This window comes from Ictidomys tridecemlineatus, unplaced genomic scaffold (assembly GCF_052094955.1).
Source record: "Ictidomys tridecemlineatus isolate mIctTri1 unplaced genomic scaffold, mIctTri1.hap1 Scaffold_42, whole genome shotgun sequence".
Classification (NCBI taxonomy): Eukaryota; Metazoa; Chordata; class Mammalia; order Rodentia; family Sciuridae; genus Ictidomys; species Ictidomys tridecemlineatus.
Window position 1 is genome coordinate 1,679,412 of NW_027522720.1, and position 22,047 is coordinate 1,701,458.

Genomic DNA, 22,047 nt, shown 5'->3' on the forward strand with positions numbered 1-22,047 from the left:
AGCAACCCTTGGGAGAAGAGGGGTTTCCCCTGAAAGTGTTCATTCAAATGGCTGCACACATTGATACCTTAGGGTTTTTCTTTTTTCACTGATGACCTATGAAACCTGGAGCTCTGAGGAGAGAGCCCAAGCATCAAAATCGTGGACTTCAAAACCAAATCTTCTTCGGTGATGTCAGTGGTCCACCAGGATTCACAGCCCTCTTTCACACAGAGTACACTTATTTCCAAATTCAGCGTCACTTAGACCCCCTGTGATACCCTTGGGCTTCCCATTACAGGTGACAGGTATCCCACCAAGGCCGAACCTCTCCAAGGCAGAGGTGAAACAATCCTGAGGGTTTGGGGGCTTCATTTGGTCACCATGTCGGTCACCATGTATGTGGTTGACTGTCACCTCTTGAGTTCCTGGTAGAAACATACCCTTGCCTTCAAGCCCCCTGTACCTAGCACTGGGTATGTGTGCAGCCCCCAGCCAGAGTGAAAGTTCATCTGCCTGCTGTTTAGAAAGGAGAGGTTGCCTTGGTTTAGAGGACAATCGGAGGGCAGCCTTGCCTTTTCACCTCTTCCAGAGGTCCCTTCAAAGTCTGTGGATCTGTCAGCGCTGAACCTGACAGAGCTCATGAACGGAATTATGAGCAGAGCTTTAAAAGGTATTACAGAACTCTTCAGTACATAGCAGGTGCTTGACACACTGCAAAGACTTCAATGAATAAATAAATAAATGAATTGATAAACAAAGAAGAATTTTGAGAAATAGATGGAGTAAGTAATGAGATACTTAGTATTCTTTAGTTTCTGCATATAATGTAGAAAGGAGGATTCCCAGGTTTACCAACTTGCTGCATGGGCAGGTGTCTACATCTGCATAGGTTCATTACCACCATTTGTTCATGGGATGTAGTAGAACACATCCTGGCTCTGGCTCCCACATAGGGATGCCCACTTCCTCTTGGTGCACAAACCAACCATGGATTGTCATGTCACATTTTCTTGAATATATGAGTTTTGTGTTTTCTAGTCAGCTTGCTCCTGTCCAAACTCTTAATCCTATTACTTAGTGAAAAACACTTTTGTGCAAGGTCTGGTAGGAAATCATGCTTCACCCAAGAAACTTCCTCTAGAAAATCACTGTCTGAAGCTCCTATAATAGCAGGACTTTCTCATTTAAAGTGCCAACATGCTGGGTCCTGGAAAGCCACGAATGAATGGAGGTGGCAGCTGTTTAACAAGGAGCATAGTAAGAAGTTATATTGACCAATGGTGCCAACATGCCAACCAATGCTCCTGTTCAAATATTGCCCAGACAAAAAGTTCTCAATGATTCTATTACCTAGATTTTTGTGAAAATCTCCCAGTCTACTCCCATCTTCCCTCTTAGCCAAGTGGGCTGAAGGAGAGGTTCTTTATAAAGCGCTTCATCTCTGTTGACAACCTGTGGTTTGTAACCCCACCACTAAGTTTGATATTGAATTTTCAAATTCTAAAATTATGGAAATCTGCACTACATATCTATGGGTCTGCTTCACATCAGAAGGATTGGATACTCTGAAACAATTAGATGAAATAATGAGGGAAAACACAGAAAACCATTATTCTATGATGTAGCCTTTCAGATCTCTTTGCTGCTGTAAAAGGGGTCTGGTGAAGCGTCGGAGGGAGAGACCACGCAGAGACTTACTTTATGCAATTGCAGAGGGGCATTTATTGGGGATCTGTTCCAGCGCGCTGGGGCTCTGTGCTCACTCAAGAAGGGAGAGCAGCCCAGAGCCCAGAGCAGAGGTCAAGTGGAGCTTAAGTACACTTTTTGGAGAGGGTGGGGGGCTTTGCATACATCAGAACAAATCATCATGAGGCACGGGAAAATTGAACAACAACTCTGAGTCAGGATTAGTACGTACATTGGCAGGAACAATCTGGGCAGGGGTGATTGGTCATTTCTAAGCGGGGTACAAATTTAAACTGATTGGTTTTGGAGCCTAGATGCTTATGTGCCATGCTACCTGGGGCCCTTAGCTATTAAACAAGCAGGGAATCAATGGAGATATTTACTGGGCAGTTCCCGCATTGTCCTAACAACGTACAGAGATTACAGGATCCGGGGGTAGCAGAGGAATTGTAACAATAGACTTTTACAATTGTAACAATTGTCTTTTACTTTTTAGCCCAGGCCTTGTAATCTAGAAGCTTTACAATGCCTAGTCTTTTACACTTTAACTCAAGCTCTTGCAGCTTGGAATTAGCTTAGAAATTTTACCTTTACACTGCTAGCAGAGAAAAGGGTGAAGAGAGGGCAATGGAGGGAGAAAGGGGATTATAACAAAATTTTAACAAAGTTTTCTGTTTGTATGTAATTGACCCTTTATGGATTACTTCATGATTAGTAATTTCTCTCTCTATGATTATTAATATTACATGGTACTTTGAAATAAATCCAACTTGTAAAATCTATTCTGGAAAATCCAAATACAGTCCATTTTCCCCTGAATCTCTGAATGATAAATTTAAGCCTCCTAAATCCTTTGCAGATTTCACAGCCCTCCTGGTGGACATCATTGGAAATTTTACCAGCTACCTCACAGAGATCTTTAAGTCAACCTCCATCCTCTCAGGTGGGTTTATTTGATGGTTCCTGGCAAGCACGAGGTTGACACCCATCCTGGGGCATAACCAGGCTTTACAGGTCTACCATGCTCCCCTGCCATGGGTGGGGCTGCTGTGAACCTTCATATGAGCCTCATTGAGATCATTCACATGTTCCAATTTCTGATATCAGCATTGGGCAGCTCCTTCTTCAGTCAGAGCTGTTCTTGGGGCCCAGAAATTGGAAAACAAATTCAAGGCTAAAAGTTAGGAGAATCTCGGCAGATTCCAGAAAACAGCTTCTGGTAGACAGCTGTCCTCCACTTTCAAAGACGAGAAAAAGCTGAGACCCAAGGAGGTTGAATATCTTGCTTAATGTTGATGCCAGAATTCAGATTTAATCTTCATGGAGCCTAAGTCAATGTTTTAAAAGCAATTAAGAAAGACATGCCTTATTTATGAGGTGGCTTAATGAATCCCCCAAGGAAATCACAACTCCACCAGAATCCACTTTGAAAGGCACAGATCTGAATGTCAGCCCAGAAGCTGTTCTCAGCAGCCTGGTGATATGGTGATCTATGGGGCAGCTGCAGCTGTGCAGGCAGGAGGGAGGGAGAAGGGGAAATCTCAGTAGATGTCATTAGGTGCCTGCGGCTCTCCCAGCACCTTCTAGATCCTCCTCTCACTGGATTCTCACTAAAACCTCATGGGGTAACTACTGCATTTAGCCACACTTTACATACAAGGAAACTGTGCTGTGGTGTACAGGGGCTTAGCAGTTTTCCTAGGATCACTCTACGGAGACAGAATTCTACCCAGGCAATCTGGCTCTTGGCCTGTGTTTTGGTCACTATACTGTTGCACATGATGCTAGTAACACATAAACACAGCTGTAGTCATCACCCTGGCTAAGGACAAGCCTCCTCTCTCTGCCAGGCCCACATCACCTTATTGGGTCTTCACAACAATCCTCTAAGCAGCATGCAACCACATGTCCTCTGTCCCTTAAGCAGCACCCCCAGGAACAAGTATACTTAGGAATTCAAAAGTTTTCAGATTTTGAAGGTCTAATTGAGAGTCTATACCATACTGATACATAATACCTCTCTCCAGGAAAGCCTGTGGTGATCAAACACATGACTATTCATTCAGCAAAATGTTTGCCCTTGCACTAAGTGGAATAGGTAAAGACTATACAATCTCACATCTGTCAAGTCAGGTTTTACCACCAAGGTCCTACAAAAACTTTCCACCTTACGAGATCTGGGGACTAGGAAACTACAAAAATACGATTATGAAATTTGATTTTTTCCCTTGTAAAGGTGAGTGAACTGAGTCCTGGAGAAGTCAAGAAGTTCAGTCATTTATAGAGTACATAGCTAGTAAGTGGCAGAGTTGATACTGTAGCCCTGGAAGCTGATCCCTGCCACCCAACTGTGCTCTTAGCCCTACATTGTACTGCACCATGTCCTGCCTCCTCAGCCCCACCAAACAAACAAACAAAAGTAAATCAGAAAATCAGAGCTGCCTTATAAAAAGTTAGTTTTACTTCCCTATCTCGTCCTGAGCTAGGTACTTCCAGCTCAAATTTTATTTCAACCAGATGTACAGCTGCAAACCCTTTGCTCACCTGTCCTGTGATGGCTCATTTTATAGTGAGTCAGACCAATGAATCCAACTTCCTCTTCATCTGTGTGATGGCCTGAGAGTCAGGTGAGCCATGGAGCCCTTGCCAGCTCTCTGGACTGGGCAATAAGCACAGGTCTCCAGGGGACCAGTCCAAGATTCCCTCCTGTTGGTGTGACCTTTGCGGGGAAAAATCTCTAACTTCTGGGAAATTGTGGAGAATTCCCCCATGATCCACGACACATTTACCAGTGAAGCCAGATTTAAAGTTAGGTAGTCAGTTTAGTTAGGTAAATCGGGTCTAATATCGAGTGAAATCTAAAATGGAGGCTATGCTTAGAATGATTCCTGGAAATGCAGGACAACTCATGGAATGTTAAAGAAGTCCCAAGAAAAGCCCTAGGCCCAAAGTCAATCCCAAAGGAATGTTAATGAACAGCCCCAGCAGATTTGAAGATAGCCCATCACAAAGAAGTGTTAATTAAGACCTTCCTGCCCAGATTACTTCTTTGGCCCACCTGTGTCCCACCCCTCAGGCCTTCCAACCTACATTCCATCACCAAAACTATAAAAAGGGGAGACAACCGCACTTCCACGGATTCCACCTCTTGGGTCCCCTTCTTCCACCGGGAGAAGTCTTTTCTGCTGTCCTTTAATAAATGCTGTTATTTTTGGTTCAAGATATGTGCATGTTTAATGGGGGAGGATTTGTCTATCTTTATAATTTTAGTAAATTATATTTTACTGCTATTGCTTTGCATTTATCTGGTGCTTACCTCTCTGTTCTCATTGGTTTGTGATGAATTTCCAGATGATTAAATGGTGATCAAAAATTTTTGGGGTTAAAGTGCTGGTATCTATGCATAAGTGCCATACAAATAAAGATTGTCTGGAGTTTAGACAAATTGGAATCACTGAATCCCTATCAATGGAGAAATTTAATGTTGCACCTTGCTTGAAGGAGTGACTTCCCCAACCCCAGTTCCCTTTCTCCTATCTCATGCCATGGAGAGCGATTGTCCATGGTGATGACAGAGCTGAGAAGGATGTTTGGTGACTTTCTCTTTGTAGAGGATTTATGTTTGGGGTTTGTCTGAGCCTAGCCCATCTGTTTGCCATCTATGAATTTGGCTCCAGGAAGTGATATTGCAGGAGCTTGTGATTTTGTTTGTTGCAAAGACCATGTATAATGGCACAGGCTAGCCTTGAACTTGCAACCCACCTGCTTCAGTCCCATGAATCACTTGGATTACAGGCATGTTCCACTGTACCCAGGGCATACCTTCCTGGATATAGCTAATTCAGCCATCTCCCTAGCATGCTCACCTTATGCAAATTAGGCAATCAAATTCTCACACCACCAGTCCCCTATTAGGCACCCAGCCTCACAGGCCTCTTTTTGCCTGCTACAAGCACAGCAGGTTCAGGTACCAAAGAACCAGGGTTGACCCCTGCCAACTAGAGCCCATTGAAATGACTAAAATATACTAATCCTAACTAACCTACTTCTGCTCTCTTGTCTTTTCTTCCTGCACAAATACAGTAAAGTCTCTTTCCCATGTTCTCCATCACCTTGCGCCCTCTCTGCTCCTAACCAACCCTGGTACTTCCCTCATGACCCTACAGTGCTATTCATGGAAAACTGTAGCTCTCTGTGACAGTCTATCTATTTCTGTGAGTCTTCCATATCTGATTAAGACAAACCCAAGGCACTCTTACAATAATGTCAAATTTGTAAAGCTTCTTCATAGGGTCAGGGCAACTGCATATATAGCTTTCAATACTGAGCTTGGGTCCTGCAGGTGCACCAGATTTGCCCATACTCTGAAGGAAATTACCTCCTTATCACATGGAAGAACTGTCATAGAAGAGTAATACAGTATTATATTAATAATTTGCAGACTTTTATCTAATCTGCATTCATGAACAGATTATTAGTTTTAAAAAATAAATGGTTAATCAGTCTTTGATCATTGTTTTGATTTTTTTGTTGCTGTTGTTTAAATGTTTCTTATCATACTTTTAAAGCTGACAGAACGGATTGAATGTTGATTTTCTTGAAAGTATTTTGAAGATAGCTTTACAATGGCCTGTAAACTTTGCATATATATGTAGATTGATACATATTCTTGATTTGAAAATATGGTATATTATTACTGGTTTTATACAAAATACTGAATAGTAAAATTGTATAATTACATAATTAAAAGTATTACCCCCCAAATGGGAGTGGCATAAGTTTAGGAGTCTTCTGAAATGTTATTAAAAAACATGACCTGATTTTATTTTAAATAATAATCATTCATTTGTTATATTCATTAAGACAAATTTTTTACATCTTATCGCTCCAAAAAATTCCCATTCCCTCTTAAAAAGTAAATTTTTATTTGTATAGTTTTTATACCTTCCCTTTTTATTGGGTAGTGATAAATAATTTATTCCCTGCTCCACTGAATATTCTAGGGTTTGGTGAGAATACATTCTTAAAAAAATGAAAATATCAAGTTATTCCACTTACTACACTGTGGTGAATATGCTCCACAAATATATAAAATTTTACCAAGCTGGGGAAAATAGCCATAAGCAGTACAAAACAATTTCTGATAAATTAGGAAAGTGAGGAGAAAAACATATCAAATGTTAGAACATTAATTAAAATAGTCAAGATAAACATTTATATTCAAAATTTTAAAATTCCTCAAGAAAAAAAAATTGGATAGGACCAAGAAAAATAAATGAGCCATTTGTATAGATACTTCTATTTGGTTAAAAGTTAAATTCTTATCAGATGTTTTCCAGAAAGGAATTGGAGGCAAACACACATAATATCACCAAGACCCTAAAACTTGGCTCATCACCTATCAGCAAAATTCATTGTAGTCTAACATTTTTGGAATAGTTAAAGAAATTTGCCTACAGTGAAAAATTTGCTAAAATGTAAAATTTGTTTAATGTAACTACAGACTTGTTATTCCCATGTTGCTAGTGTTATCTTTGATTCACATGCTTACACTAATAAGAAAAAATGAAGTTTTAAAACTCATTTAAAACAGTATATTCAGTCTGGGCATGGTGGTGCATACCTGTAATCCCAACAGCTTGGGAGGCTGAGACAGGAGGATTGTAAAGTCAAAGCCAGCCTCAGCAATAATGAGGTGCTAAGAAACTCAGTGAGACCCTCTCTCTAAAAAAATACAAAACCAATATATTCCATCTTACTCCATTTTTTTTAATTATTGAGAAAGTGGATATAGCATTTCAATATAACTCAGGATCTTTATGAAAATTACTAGATATTTTACTTGTGTTGTTTCACCCAGTACATTTGTGAAAACTGCAATTTAAGAATAAATATTGATGTTCCATTTTCTAAAGCTATCTTAAAACAAAGAGTATTGTGCTGATAGAAGTGTGAGAATTTCCTCAGGATTCATGGAGAGACTTACTAGGCAAGATATATTAGCTTTCTGATCTACAAAAGACCCCAGGATTCATCAAAATTAATTTCAGTAAGCCACAATGGTTCATATCTGCAATTGCAATAACTCTGGGGTGAGGCAGGACTATTGCAAGTTCAAAGCCATGTTCAGCAATTTATTGAGGCTCTGAGCAACTTAGAAAGACCGTGTCTCCAAATAAAAAGTAAAATATGGGCTGAATTTGTGGTTCAGTGCCTAAGTGCCCCGGGTTCAATGCCTGTTACCAAAAAAAAAAAAAAAATTTTAAACTACACTTAAGACACAACTATCTTCATCATTTCATCATAATTAGCTTCTTAACAAATAAACCTAAAAAGTGATAACTATTTTTATTGTCCCACAGGAAATACTTGGCAGGAATTCTTCGGGAAAGAAAGGTCCTTATAAATGTTGCAAGAAATCCTTTGATACATCATAGTTCCCCTCATAGAAGACAGGTAGAATTGTTTTATTTGTGACCAGAAAGCAATTGTTGAAGTGTCCCTTCCCACAATATACATTATAGAAAGAAAAAAATTAAATGGTTAAAAACACTCTGTTGAAACTTTCTTTCTGTTATACAGCGCACTTAATGTTTTTCAAGCTTTAAATATGAATAGGAGAAATCTTGTGTTTTTGTGTCCTGGATTTTATAAAAAATTCTTTTAATACCATAATGATCTTACTTTCTGGAAAGTAAAAATATAATTGAAGACATCAAACATATCTCTATTTCCTTCACTGAAGTGTATGAACAAAAAAAGTAGGGGGTGACAGATTCATTCTGATGTAAGGCATAGTTCACTATGCCTAGTGTCTGGCACTTGTAAGTGTTCCTGTTTTACTATTATTATAATTGTCTCTTGATATCTTTTTTTTATTGCCAAGAAAATAAAACAAATAAATAAAAACAAAAACCCATAATGGACTCCCACATACACACACAAAGACAAAAAAATTACCAAAAATTCTAATAAATTTAGGAAAGATTGACAGATAGATCAGAATAAACCAAAAGGTGAATGAAAGGAGAAAACCATAAAATAAGCAGAAGACTGGGAGTAGAACGTGACAGGGTAAGGTTGGGAAAGAGACATAAATGTGCACTTAAGACACCTAAATGTCAATACCTGCTAAAACTGGAGATCAAAATATGGGCTCTCTGTGCTTCTAAAACAACCATGTATTGCTACTGGGTGGAGGAGCAGTGCCTGAAGTTTTCTATAGAAACTACTCAGTCCTGATTGAGTGGTATGACAGCAGGCAGAAACAATACATGAAATAAGGGGCAGGGCTTGTTCCAGAAGTTTATTTCCAAACAGAGGCTTCATTTCCACACTGACTGGACCTGCAAGCAGCAGCATGGCAACCCAATCCACATTTTTAGTAGTTCGATAATTGTCCACTATACAACTCCTTCAGTTTCTCTGTACATTTTAACATTTACATGATAAAAGTTGGAAAAATATGTCTTTGAATTATCCAACAATTTTAACTGTTATGCAAAATTTAAATACTAAAAGGTCATACATTGTAAAAGAAATTCATATTCTTGAATATGGTGAAGACAGATACCTACAGAGAACAGAAACCACCAAGCACTGGCCCATGGCTTCCCAAGTTTCTGAACTCTCTCACTTTCTGTACTCGCTTGCCTGGGGACCAACAGTTTTGAGAGTGAGGGCAGTCCATGGACAGTGCTTTGAGCTGTGTTTATACTGTTTTTTTCCTAATGTCCGTGATATTATGAGATTAATATTTTTAAGAGGATAAAATTATATTTATAGTGTATTCTATATGTGTATGTCCAAGGCCCTGTGTTAAATCTCTGTCATCAAAAATGTAAAATAAAAACAGGAGATGGGCATAGTGGCACACACAGACAGGTAAGTTCACACCTGCAGTGGAGTTTGAACAAATGTCTCTGTGCCTACTTGGGGTCTGCTCATAGATTGCTACTGTTCACCCACATATTCTGTATGGTTCTCAGTTACTCCCTCTCACAAAGGTGACTTCTGACACCTTTGAAGATCCTAAAAATTCACGCACTGCAATTTATTTAATAGAATTTCAACAAATTTAATATTTTGTTTTCATCATTGTTTTATGGGTTATATAAGATGTTAACACAATGGGAAGCTGGTTATACAGTAGATAGGAGTTTTCTAGATTGTTTTTCCACCTTCTATAAATCCAAAGTAATCCTCAAATAAAACTGGAAAAAAGAAAGTTAGATAACAAGGTGGAAAATTATTTTTAAGTTATGACTCATGAAAGACCAATATCCTTAATTTTTGAAGATCTCCTTCAAGTCCATATAAAAATAATGCTCTAATGAAGAAAGGATTGAGTGATACCAATAGAAATCACACACACAGACAAAAAAACCATAAATGGATAAAAATATATTAAAATGTTCAATCTTTATCAAAAAATTCAAATTACATAATGTAATGTTTTTTTCATCTAAGAAGTTGGCAAAGATTTCTTTAAAACATTTAGTATAGTCTTAGGATATAAGAAAGTGTAAACATAAAATCTAATCATCTCAATATTTTTAGTAATGTATCCAAGTTTTGATCATCTCAGTGATTTATCCTAAGGCTTTTAACTCTCAACAGACACAAAGTTTTAGCCACAAAGGAGCACCACCAATAGTAAGAACAAACATTGGAAACAGTTTCTAAATAGATTCTAATATGAGATAGATAAAATAAATTATAATTGTTCCATTAATGGAATAGTATGCAATCATTTTTAAATGACATTACATGAATAGACCAGCACAGAGGGATTTTTTTGCATGAATAGACCAGCACAGAGGGATTTTTAGGGCAGGGATTCTTCTCTACCTGATACTGCAGTGGTGGTGTAGGTCATGCACATTTGCCCAGAGCCAAAGCACAAACCAGAGCAATAGAAAACGCTAAGGTAAACCATGAACTTTGGGTGATCACTGTTTATTAATATGGATTCAGTGATTTTAGCAAGTACACCATTCTAACAGGGCATATTTCTAATAGGGGACACTAAGCATGAGGAATACGGGGGAAGGTGTGCCATCTTTATAATCTCTGCTCATTTTTTCTGTGAATTTAAAACCGTTTCAAAAACTAAAATCTAGTTTTTAAAAATATCATTACGAAGAAAAAAATAGTGATAGGAAACACAATAATATTTTTGAAATGCACAAATTCTAACAGAAACCTTTTCCCTTGACTGTGTCATGCTTTTCTGTAAAAAGAAATAAGTTTTTGATTTTAGGTTTAAAAGAAATAGAATGCTGTGGCAAGGAGGACAAGAGGACACAGAAGTCATAGGGAAAACCAAGTTGGAAAGTGAAAATAAAACAGAAAAATGTATTCCAGGTGAGTTAAGAAAAAGACAGAATGAAGGTAGAAACTAATTGGTTAGAGATTCAGGACTGAGTCATAACTGGAGAGTAACCACCCGAGATACATTAGCTCAATAAGTGATGTATATGATGGGAAAGTCAGCTGAAGGATGAGTTATGCAGAGAAGAAAGTAAAGGGAACTTCAGTTCCAATTGTAGATTTCCCTAAGATCTCTTCATTCAGTTGCCTGCAATTATTTCAGAATATGAGGTCAACATTAAAGTATTACTAGTATATCCATTTTACAGACTTTTAGCAAATTTCATGCAATGTAATTTATGAAGTGCTTAGCACAGTGCTTCACATAAAGTGACCAAAAATAATGAATATATTTTTAAATTACCACCTTATCATTGTTAGGATGATTATTATCAAATTGAGGCTCAAATAAGTTAACTGACTCGGGCAAGGCCACCCAACTAGAAAAGAATCTCGGCTCAGACTTGCATTCTAATCTATATAACTTTGAGAGCCTTTTCTCTCTTGCCTGTTTTGAAAATTGTATGGGTGTAGTCTACCAGCATCGGGATGTAAAAAAATGAAGTATTGCAACTCTACCCAGCATGGGAATGTAAAATTGCTATTCCAATGTATTTTTGTATAAATTCCATAGATGTTTAATTCTGAGCATGAAGACTCAAGGAAAGGGTGGCTAATAGAAGTGTCTTCCATTGAGTAATCATACATTTTAGTTAGTATTTTTTTAATTTAAACTGCTGTTAGCTTATAATATCACTAATCTGCCCAAGAAGATATACCCACACTTATCATTTGTTCACTCAACTAATAAATGTTTTACATCAGCATATACCACGGTCTAGACTCTCGCATTACCAAAATAAATTAGACTCATGATCCCTCCCATTACATCAATTAACCAACTAATATTCACCTTTTTCTTCTTATCCCTCTTTCCTATGTCTACTTGCTTAGTCAAGCAATTATTCATTACCTGTGTGTTTAGGATTGTCACAATGCTCTTACATTATTTATAGTTAAGTTTTATTCCTGAGTTTGATAATATAGATATATTTCAATTATTTTTAAATGATGGAGGCATTCTCTTGACCATGATGTACTATTTATGCAATAATTTCTCTTTCTCCAAATCAGTTACACCAGTAGAGCTGGTTTCTTTTCCACACTGCCCCACACCACACCATCCAAAACCAGCATTTTTCTGTCTCTATCTGCTTCCTCAAACTTTTCATTTTTTCTTTCTTTTAGTACTTTTGGTTTAGTGATATGTTAGGGTTCTCCTGCACTCTGTCCTTCCTAGTTTAATAATACTTATTTTGTGTTTAAACCCCACATCCTAGTCATACTCTGATTACCCACTTGTATTTTGATTATATTGCAAAATTTATCACTCTTGTTTGCTTTCCAATTCTTATTCCACGGTCTTGAAGCTTTATTTCTGATTTGTTTGCTTTATTTTTTTAAATTTGTTTTAATTAGTTATACATGACAGTATAATGCACATTTTTGTTTCTTTGTTTAGAATGTACTTTGCTCTATCATGTATAATGGAGTAAAATTTCTCATTGTTCTGGTTGTACATGATGTAAAATCACACCAGTCATATAATTATATATGCACATAGGGTAATAATGAATGTTTTATTCTACAATCCTTCCTACCCTACCCTCCTTCACTCTCCTCTAAGTAATCTAAAGAACCCCATTGTGAATTAGCAGCCACATATCTGAGAAAACATTGGGCTTTTGGCTTGGGGGGGATTAGCTTATTTTACTTAGCATGATATTCTCCATCTCCATCATTTAACAAAAAATGCCATAATATCATACTTCTTAAAGGCTGAGTAACATTTCATATATTTCATATATATGGATGATGTTCTGTTTTATTAGAATAAGTTTGGATGTATTTCTCTTTTGCAACTATCTAAAATTCCATTGGTATGATTCTACCTTCATGATGCATTATTTTTTAAGGACTAGAGTTCCTACATACACATTCCCTCAGATGGGGCAAATACATGGTACCTATTGTTTGATATCTTGAAAATTAGGCATAGCTTTGTCTCATCCAGAGAAGTTAATGTCATGCTTGGATTGAAGTTCCTTTTGTTAATGATTCTCTACCAATTTTTAGTTTCCTGTGGTTTAAATGAGAATCAGATATTGATGTAAATTTTATTCTTTGTAGGTAATTTTCTTGTCTTGAAATTTCTGAATTATTATTTTTATTCTTGCAATTGTTAAATTTTATTACAATATGTTTGGATGTTTTTCTCTTTTGTGACTATCTAAAATTCCATTGTACCTTTCCACTTGCATAATAAACTAATAACTTATTTGGTGGTTTCTTCTCTTTTCTCCTTTGTAAAATCATTATTTTAACATACTGGCTATACTGGATCTACTCTCAAATACTCATGTCCATAATAGCTTTCACTTTGTGGTACTTTGTTTTGAGATATTTATTTCAGGTTTAAGCTTAGATAGTTGTCATATCCTTTATCTTCTTTTATTTGCCTACATACTTAGTTCCCATGATGTGTTTATAAATATATTTTTATTCAATCCATTACTGCTGTTTTGTTTTTTACATATTTTAAAAGTAGTTAGTGCTCTCCTTTGGCAGTACCACTCCTCTAAAATAATTTGCCCTGCCTCCTATTTGTTCTTTCTCAATTTGCTGAGAATTTTTTGCCTAATCAATGGATTTCAGGCCTTGTTTTCTTATGTGACAACAGTCTAATTATCAAGAAGCCCAGAAATACATATATATATATATATGATTCAGGGCCTTTGTATCTGAAGAAATCCTGTGTGCTTTACAATCTGCTGAGCTGGAGCTTGCAAAGCTTGGTCCCCTTCTAACTTAGGGAACAGAGAAAACTCAAATCACTTGCTCTACTTTGACACATGTTTTCCTACTCAATACGTGGTCTGTGGACCAGCAGCAGTGAATTGAAAAGGAAACATTTTAGACCATGAGTGAGTGCCCAGGATGCTCAATTTGCCTGATCACCTGTCTCTCCAATCAGATGGGATAGATTCGTGGTTTGAGCACTGATTGTGCCTCAGAACATCAGCCTGCTCTTGGCACACTGTATTATTTATGTTTGAGCCCAATCTGCCTAAAAGGATGATTAGTAATATAGCATATGACAAGTGCATACATTCCAGAAGCCCCAAGATCATAGAATTGTCATATATATTCCACAGATAATTTGAGATTCAGAATTTGTAGTAACATGTTCCAAGTTCTATAGAATCCTGAAATTTATGAGCTGTGACATTTTTTTTTTGAATGAAGAGATTCCTCAGAAATGAACTTGCACAGTTTTGTCATTATTCATGAATATATTTCAACTCAAGATCTCAACTCACATTTCATCAATGATTGCCTTTAAACATCAAAGTGCAATTTTAAGCTTCAAAAATTATAAAATTGTTATTGAGCTGAGAAATGTATCAATGAATGGTTAAAATTCTGAAAACAATGCCAGTAAACAAAATACTTTCACAAAGTCCCTCTTCCTCAAATGTTATAATCAGGCATCAAAACTCTCCAATGTTCTGCTTCTCCCTATGTAAAAGTAAACTTGGATTCATTTAGATATGTTAAAGTTAAATAATCTAGTATCTGTCATCCAATGAGAAACATAATGATGAAAACTATTTAAATAAATGTACATATATTACATATAAGTAATATATTTGTAACATGATGTCAGGTTAGTTGGAATTTGTCTGGAGCTTTTTGTAGTATTCACGGACAAGCTTGATATATCTCAAGATGACAAGAGCCTGGGTAAGAGACAGACTGGACCTAATTGGAGAGAGTTTTTGGTTTTCTTGTTTTTCTTCTCCCTTGACAATGCCACAGTTATTATTTGTTGTGATTACTGGGGTGATTGGACAGTAAGCTATTTTACAAATTGGTTATAAATATTAACTAAGTAAAATATAATCCTAAAATATATACTTTACACTAAATTCACTATATTTTCTTGCGATCTCCCACAAAGCTGTTGTGTAAAAATATCCTAAGATTTCTCCAATAACTCTGGTCCATGTTCTCTTTAATATCATGGGAATAGGAAGTATACTATTTCAGATCCTATACAGTAAAAACATACTTCTGGTGTATGTGTGTGTGTGTGTGTGTGTGTGTGTGTGTGTGTGTGTGTGTGTGTTTTGCTGGGAGTGGAGTCCAGGACCTAATATATGCTAGGTAAACACTCTACCAATGAGCTATACCTCTAGTTTAGCACCACTAAATTTATCATAGACTCCCTATTAAACAATAGAGCAAGTATTACCAGCACATTCTATGCTCTTAAAATCGAGCACACCACAGAACCCTCATTACACTTCCAATATTTCACCAAATTTTGGTCATTGTTTCCCTAATTATATTCTCTTAATCTAGTACAGACATCATAGCTTCCAGACCTAGGAAATGAAGAAACTAGGAAGTACCACAGTGAATATCACCTTTAAGTATATCCACCAGACACAAATGAAAATAAAAAACTATATGTAAATAAGAGAAAAATCAGTAGAGGGAAGGGAATAGGGGAAGGGAAAAGAAAGGGAGGGAAACAGAAAGTACTAGAGACTGAATTAGAGGGAATTATATTCCATGCTTTTATAATTATATCAAAATGAATCCTACTGTTTCGTATAACTAAAGAGAACCATAATAAAGATTTATAAAAATAAATGTAGGGGAGCTGGGGATGTGGCTCAAGTGGTACCGTGTTCGCCTGGCATGTGGAGGGGGGCACTGGGTTCGATCCTCAGCACTACATAAAAATAAAAATAAAATAAAGATGTTGTATCCACTGAAAACTAAAAACGAAATGCTAAAAAACAAATTCTCTATCTCTTAAGAAAAATAAAAATAAATAAATGTAGGAAGGCTACAGTTTGGTGATGCACCCTTCTCCATCTTTTTAATCTTGACAGGTCTCATTGCTTATCTGTATGGAAATAGCTGCTACCAGCAAAACTCATTTTGTGCTTACATCACCCACGTATTTCTTGCACTCCCTTGGCATCTGAATATCCCTATTCCTTCTTTTCACTATATAGTCCCTATATTGCATTTTTTTTCAATGTGGGACTTCTACTGATATCTTCTAATGATGGAGATGGAAAGTGCTATAGAATTTCTCTGAGAACAGATTTCTCTTCTTACCCAAAAGGAATTATTAGCTCAGAGAAGTCATTAAACTATATTGACACAACCGTACTTTGGTCATAATAGCACTGCATTCTGGTTCTTCTAACTTTAAATAAGTTTTCTTTCTACTTCCTTCATCCCTTGTTGCATAGACAAAACAAACAAAATGCCATGTGATCTATTATACAAATATATTCTTAATTATGATGTCATACTCTTTTAAATTGAGATTTGAGTATCTTAATCCCTCCATCTCGCACAAGGCTAGTGTAGGATTCATGAAGATTGAGAAGACACCTCTCAAAAAAAATTTTAAAAATAAATAAATAAATAAATAAAAGAAAAAGAGAAGACACCTCTCTGATACCTATTATTTACCACCATTTAGAAATAGTTGTCCTAGAATGAAAATATCACATTTGATTAAGGATGTTGTCTATTTAATGACTAGAGCTCAACAAACAAATTTGGTGGCAAAATCAAGACATAAGCATGCAGTTAACTTCCTGATAAAAGACAACTTGAAAAAGGGAAATTTTCTCTTAGGGCCCAGTTTGTCTTAATGGAAAATACATTATCTCACAAATAGGAGCTTGTTTCATGCTTTCTGCTAATAAGGGAGCCAATGTTGGAATGAAGGCCTAAAGATTGAAAAAAAATGAGTGGGACAGTTCTTTGGCAAGACTGCCTGAGGGATTTGGCTTCTTGACAGTGAAAATATCCTCAACTATATAAATTATTCAGGTTGAGACAGCCTGAATCTTAGGCTTCCTTGATGGAGTAATATGTGAAACAACGTCTAGACATCAGAAATCAAGATTTTGCTTTTACAACTCATTGTTTGAAAAACTGCTAAGAGCGATACCTTCAGTGGACTCTAATGTATCGTTTTTGTAACATCTGTCAAATGTATGTCAGCAGTCATACTAAGCAGAAATTTTGACCTCTTGGAAAAGATCAATTGTTCTAAATGGCATCATAATTTGGAAAAGTACTACTTCTTGTTTGTTTGGAAAACATAGACTCTTAAAATAGTGCTTAAAATAGGAGAAGAGATTTGTCAGACAATAAGCTCACCTCTGCTATGCCTGAACTCTATGGTCAAAAGCCTTTCCATTGCCTCTCAGGAAAATGGAGCCTCTTTTTAGAGGTTTCTGGTATCCATTAGAAGCATTATGATATGCAATAAACAAAACTATGGGCCAACGTCTGCTTAAAGTGACTATTATAGTTAAGAAAAGCAGTGAATATTTTGAATGGAAAAAATTTCTGAAGAGAATTTAAGGTCTGCAATAACAGATCCAAAATATATTCAGTGTAGGAAGAATCAATGCAAAGTCTTGCATTTTTGTACTAAAAGTCAAAGGCCCAAACACAGCCTGAGAAAGGCTTGCTTCAACAAAAGCACTTCTTGGATTTTCAGTGTACTACAAGAACATGAAATACAATTCCCCATCTAAACCTCAAAACACAGAAAACAATTTCAGTGACACTGAAATGTCATACATGTGGTACCACTCCAGATGCATAGGAAAAATGTAAATTCACTGAATACAGTGAATGCATTGTGGCATTTGGACTTGATTCTTTCCTGGAATTCCAAATGACAAAGATTGCTAGACTCTGTTGTAGACTAAACTTTGCCCCTACTTCCTCCCTCATTGGCACAATTGAGTACAGTGACCTAACAAGTTGCTTGGATTTAATAGCATCCTGATTTAAATTCAGGCCTTTAACTAGAAGATGAATCATGACTCTTCACTGTGTCAAACGAACAAAGGGGTACAGATACTCAGGAAATAAAAGAATGTGTTTAATTCTCAAACTAGGAGATACTTCCTGAAGAGAGCACTTTGTAATTGAGTCTTAACAATATGATATTATTTTTGTTCAGATGAGAAAGGGCAGAACTGGTAAAAATCATTGAGATGCATCCACACCTCTGTTATACTGATATCAAAGGCTTATCAAGGAAGATCAATTGTGATCATTTGGCATAGGAGCTAAACAAATCTGAAACATTTGGGAGGCAAAAAAGACATCATCAGAAATGAGCACTAGAAATGAAACTGACCAAAATATTGTTGCACTGAGTGAATATACAAGAACACAACACATCCACTATTAGGTATAATTAAAATGCACCATGAAAAATACATAAATGTTTTAAAAACCTCCATTATAAACAAAATCAAAAGCTAGAAAAAATAAAGAGAATTGGGATGAAATCTCCAAAACTTCTGTATCTAATAGATTAAATGACAATGACTTAAGCATCTATGATATGATTCAGATCACAAAAAGCTATCACACACCTGTAACATCCTCGTCAGGGTTATGGAAAGCAAAAGTGATCCGCTTAGGTCATACTTAAGGGAATTGATATATATGGGAAAGCAACAAAGTCTTCTGTCTGGGAGCAATATCTGCAGTCAGATAGACTTGAGTTCACATCCATACTTTACTGCTCACTGCTTGTGTAAACTGCTAATTGTGCTCTCTGCCTCAGTTTTCTGTATTAGCAAAATGGGTTTTAAAATATCTGAATTAATGTTATTTTTAACTTTTAAATTATATAATATGTGTGTGTCTGTGTGTGAAGCACAATATATTGCAACTTCTTAATAAATGATGATGATGATTAGTCATGGAGAGAAAAGGAAACAGAAATGACAGGCACAGGATTGGGTCATTAATAAACTTGCCATAGGATAGAATGGAGGGGTTAGGAAAACAGGTTAAGAGGGCAGTCTAGCTTAGAACTTTCAAATATATGTAGCTGTGAAAATGGAAGTTCCATTATTACAATCAAAGCCACTAGTCTATGACATACTCAGATTTGAAATGGAAAAGAAAACAAATTTGGAGACTTTAGGAGGGCATGATCTTACCTCTCCAATACGAAAAAACTCAGTGTCATGTAGTCCATCCAGAAGAATTCAAAGTTCCATTAGGAATGTAGTTCTTCAGCCTTTGGCAGCTTTGAACTCTCACTGTTCTCCAACGCTCTTTGCTACTCAAATTCAGTCCACAAATGAGAAGCATCTGAGTCCTGTAAGAGCCCCCTAAGAACCTGCTAGAAATGCAGAATGTCTAGCTTCTTTAAAGGCCCTCTCAGTCAGAGTCTGCATTGTTACCAGAGTCCAAAGTGATTAGAGGCTTTGCTTCAGTCAACAGTTGGAGTAGGAAGAAAAATGTCAGTTAGTTAATTAGATGAGTAACTTTCAACTGTAAAATCTTTATACTAATCTAATTAAAGAAATGTTGCTGTGTTTGTTGACTACATGAATGGACTAAAGAAACTTATGACATAGCTTTATTCTGCCCTCTGTTTTTTTTCCATTTTTAAATTAATGGGTCCTTTACAGGTCTGGAGAAGAGACCACAAACAGGAGATGTTTGCATTTTTAGACATCAACTCACTATGGAACTGAAATATTCACAAAGTTAATAAAAGTTATCACAAAGTGATAGCATTTTTCCTCATACAGGAAAGATGGCTTGGCTCTTATTATTATGCTCAGCTTTAAAAATAAAAACTCTTCTATTTAATTTACTCAAACCACATTTTAGATTTTATTTAGCACATTTGCCATTTAAACCCCTGAAGTTTTCTTCTGCATGCTTCAGGTGTAATGTATCCTAGAGCTGTATATAAAGCAAATTATTTTTGACAGTGGTAATTTAGAAGAAGCGTTCAAAATTATGCCATATTAAAACATCTGGAATTGCTCAAAGTCATAGAGGAAGTATTTATTTTTATTGTCACAATAAATTGTCTCTATTACACATTTTGAAATGCATTCAATTTTGATTTGAAAAATTATTTCAGAGGCAGTTTAATGCTTCCTCCCCCAAACCTACATAAAGAGAAAAGTTTTAAATGTAGAGATTAAAAACTTGAATAAGATTTTTGGAAACATAGGAGGTTGACTGATATTTATCTTTTCATAATTTTGTTTCAAACAGAAAGGATTGGGGTATAGCTCAGTTATAGAGCATTTGCTTAGCTTAAATGAAATCCTGGGTTTGAGCCTAAGCACCAAAAATAAAAAAAGTCATAAATTATTACCCATATTCATTTAATGTAACTGAATACTTCTAATTACTCATTCAATGAATATTTATTGAGTACCTATTATGTGTGAAGGTACTTGATCCTGTTTGTTGCACACTTAACAATATAATATTGTACAGGAAATATTTTCCTTGAGGGAGCTTATAGGAATCACAAATATTTTGCAATTATGAGAACTGTTCATGATGCATTAAGACTATATGGTATGGACATTTTTAATTTTCTGAATGAGATATCCTGAGGTGGTTATGAAACTGGTAATGGATGGAAGGAGCATATGGCTTTAAATCTAGGTGTCAAGGATGACAGAGAGATTGGCCAGAAAGAAGGAAGCAGCCAAGAAGCAATGAGTAATGTTGGAGGTTGGAGCCATCTCAAAGGTTAGACCAGCAGGGTATTGTGAACCATGTAAGGGTATTACTCTTCCAGCCTGAGGATCAGCAAGCTTGACTTAAGCAAAAAGATGTCATTTGTTGTGTGTGCACTTATGCAGAAAGAATAAGGAATGAATGAGAAAAGACTCTTTAGGAAGCTAGTGCAATAGGACCCATGAGTAATCTAGAATCTACCCCCCAAAATTCAGTGTTATGACAGGTTAACCTGTGACTCCTTCCAGAAATCTTTTTTTAACCTTGTCTTTCTTTTACTGATGTCTATCTTAACACAACCATACATCTTATCCTTACCACTTTTCCATGAATGTCACATCTTCTTTGCATCCCAAGTCTTCACACAGTGCTGCTTCTACCCAGAATGCTAGTGCCTTTATTCAAAGTCCCCTTGACAGTCTCCTCAGGAAAAGCTCATTGTCCCACCTCCCCACTGGCATTCACTCCTGATTACAACCAGAAAATGTAACATTTACTATGTTTTGCAGTGATTATTTTTTTTTGTATTTTTTCACCAACATTCAATTGATTTGGATATTTTTATTTAAAACATCCAAAATAATCTGATGCATGTGAAATACCAACATATAACACAGAACTAAAGGGTTATTATTTTTTTCAACTCAGAGGCAAGGACAGTCCTGGTTCCCCTCTAGATTTTCTTGGAGAAGAATAAAAAAAAATCCCAAGTTGTCAGCACCTCAAGTCTAAAATAAATGAATAAAACACACATTGTAGCTCTTATATTGGTCAAGTTACTTTCCACTACACCTATTCTAAGAAGCCATGGATCCTGAATCTATTTTTTCCTTTACAGATTTCTAGGCATAGGTCTAGCAATCATTTCTCTACCTGACAAACTCCTGGACTAGGTCAAACTCCCTACATGGTTCTTTTGAAGCCATTCTTACTTGGCTGGAGATGAAAGGTAAGCAGCACACTCCACCATATCAGAAGATATGGGGATGGAAAGAAAAATAGAATTTGAAGTCCAACAAACATCTCCAAGAAGTTATTTACAAAAAGATGTCCTCCCTTTTGATCTCTGCAACTTCTGAAGTATCACTGAGGAATCTGTTGAACTGAGAATTGGAAAATTGATTCTCAACTATTTCCTCTGTTGATCTGCATCAATGATCATTATCTCAGTGACATAGGGGTGCTTAGAACTTCTGGCTTTATCAACAGTCTTTAGAGTGTCAATCAACACTAGAACAAAGAGTGTCATTATACCATTCTGTTGAATATATAAGGCTTATTCTCTGGTAATAAGAAAATGATGTTGTTCATGTTCAGGAACAAAACTGACAGGAGGCTTACATTGCATTGCATGTGGTTAACAGTGCATAAACAAATAAA

At 36.3% G+C, this 22,047-nt stretch overlaps 1 pseudogene; it reads left to right on the plus strand.

The window, feature by feature from the left end:
• Window positions 1-363: 363 nt before the first annotated feature.
• LOC144373546 (gamma-butyrobetaine dioxygenase-like) overlaps window positions 364-22,047 on the plus strand; it is a 93,565-nt pseudogene continuing 71,881 nt past the window's right edge.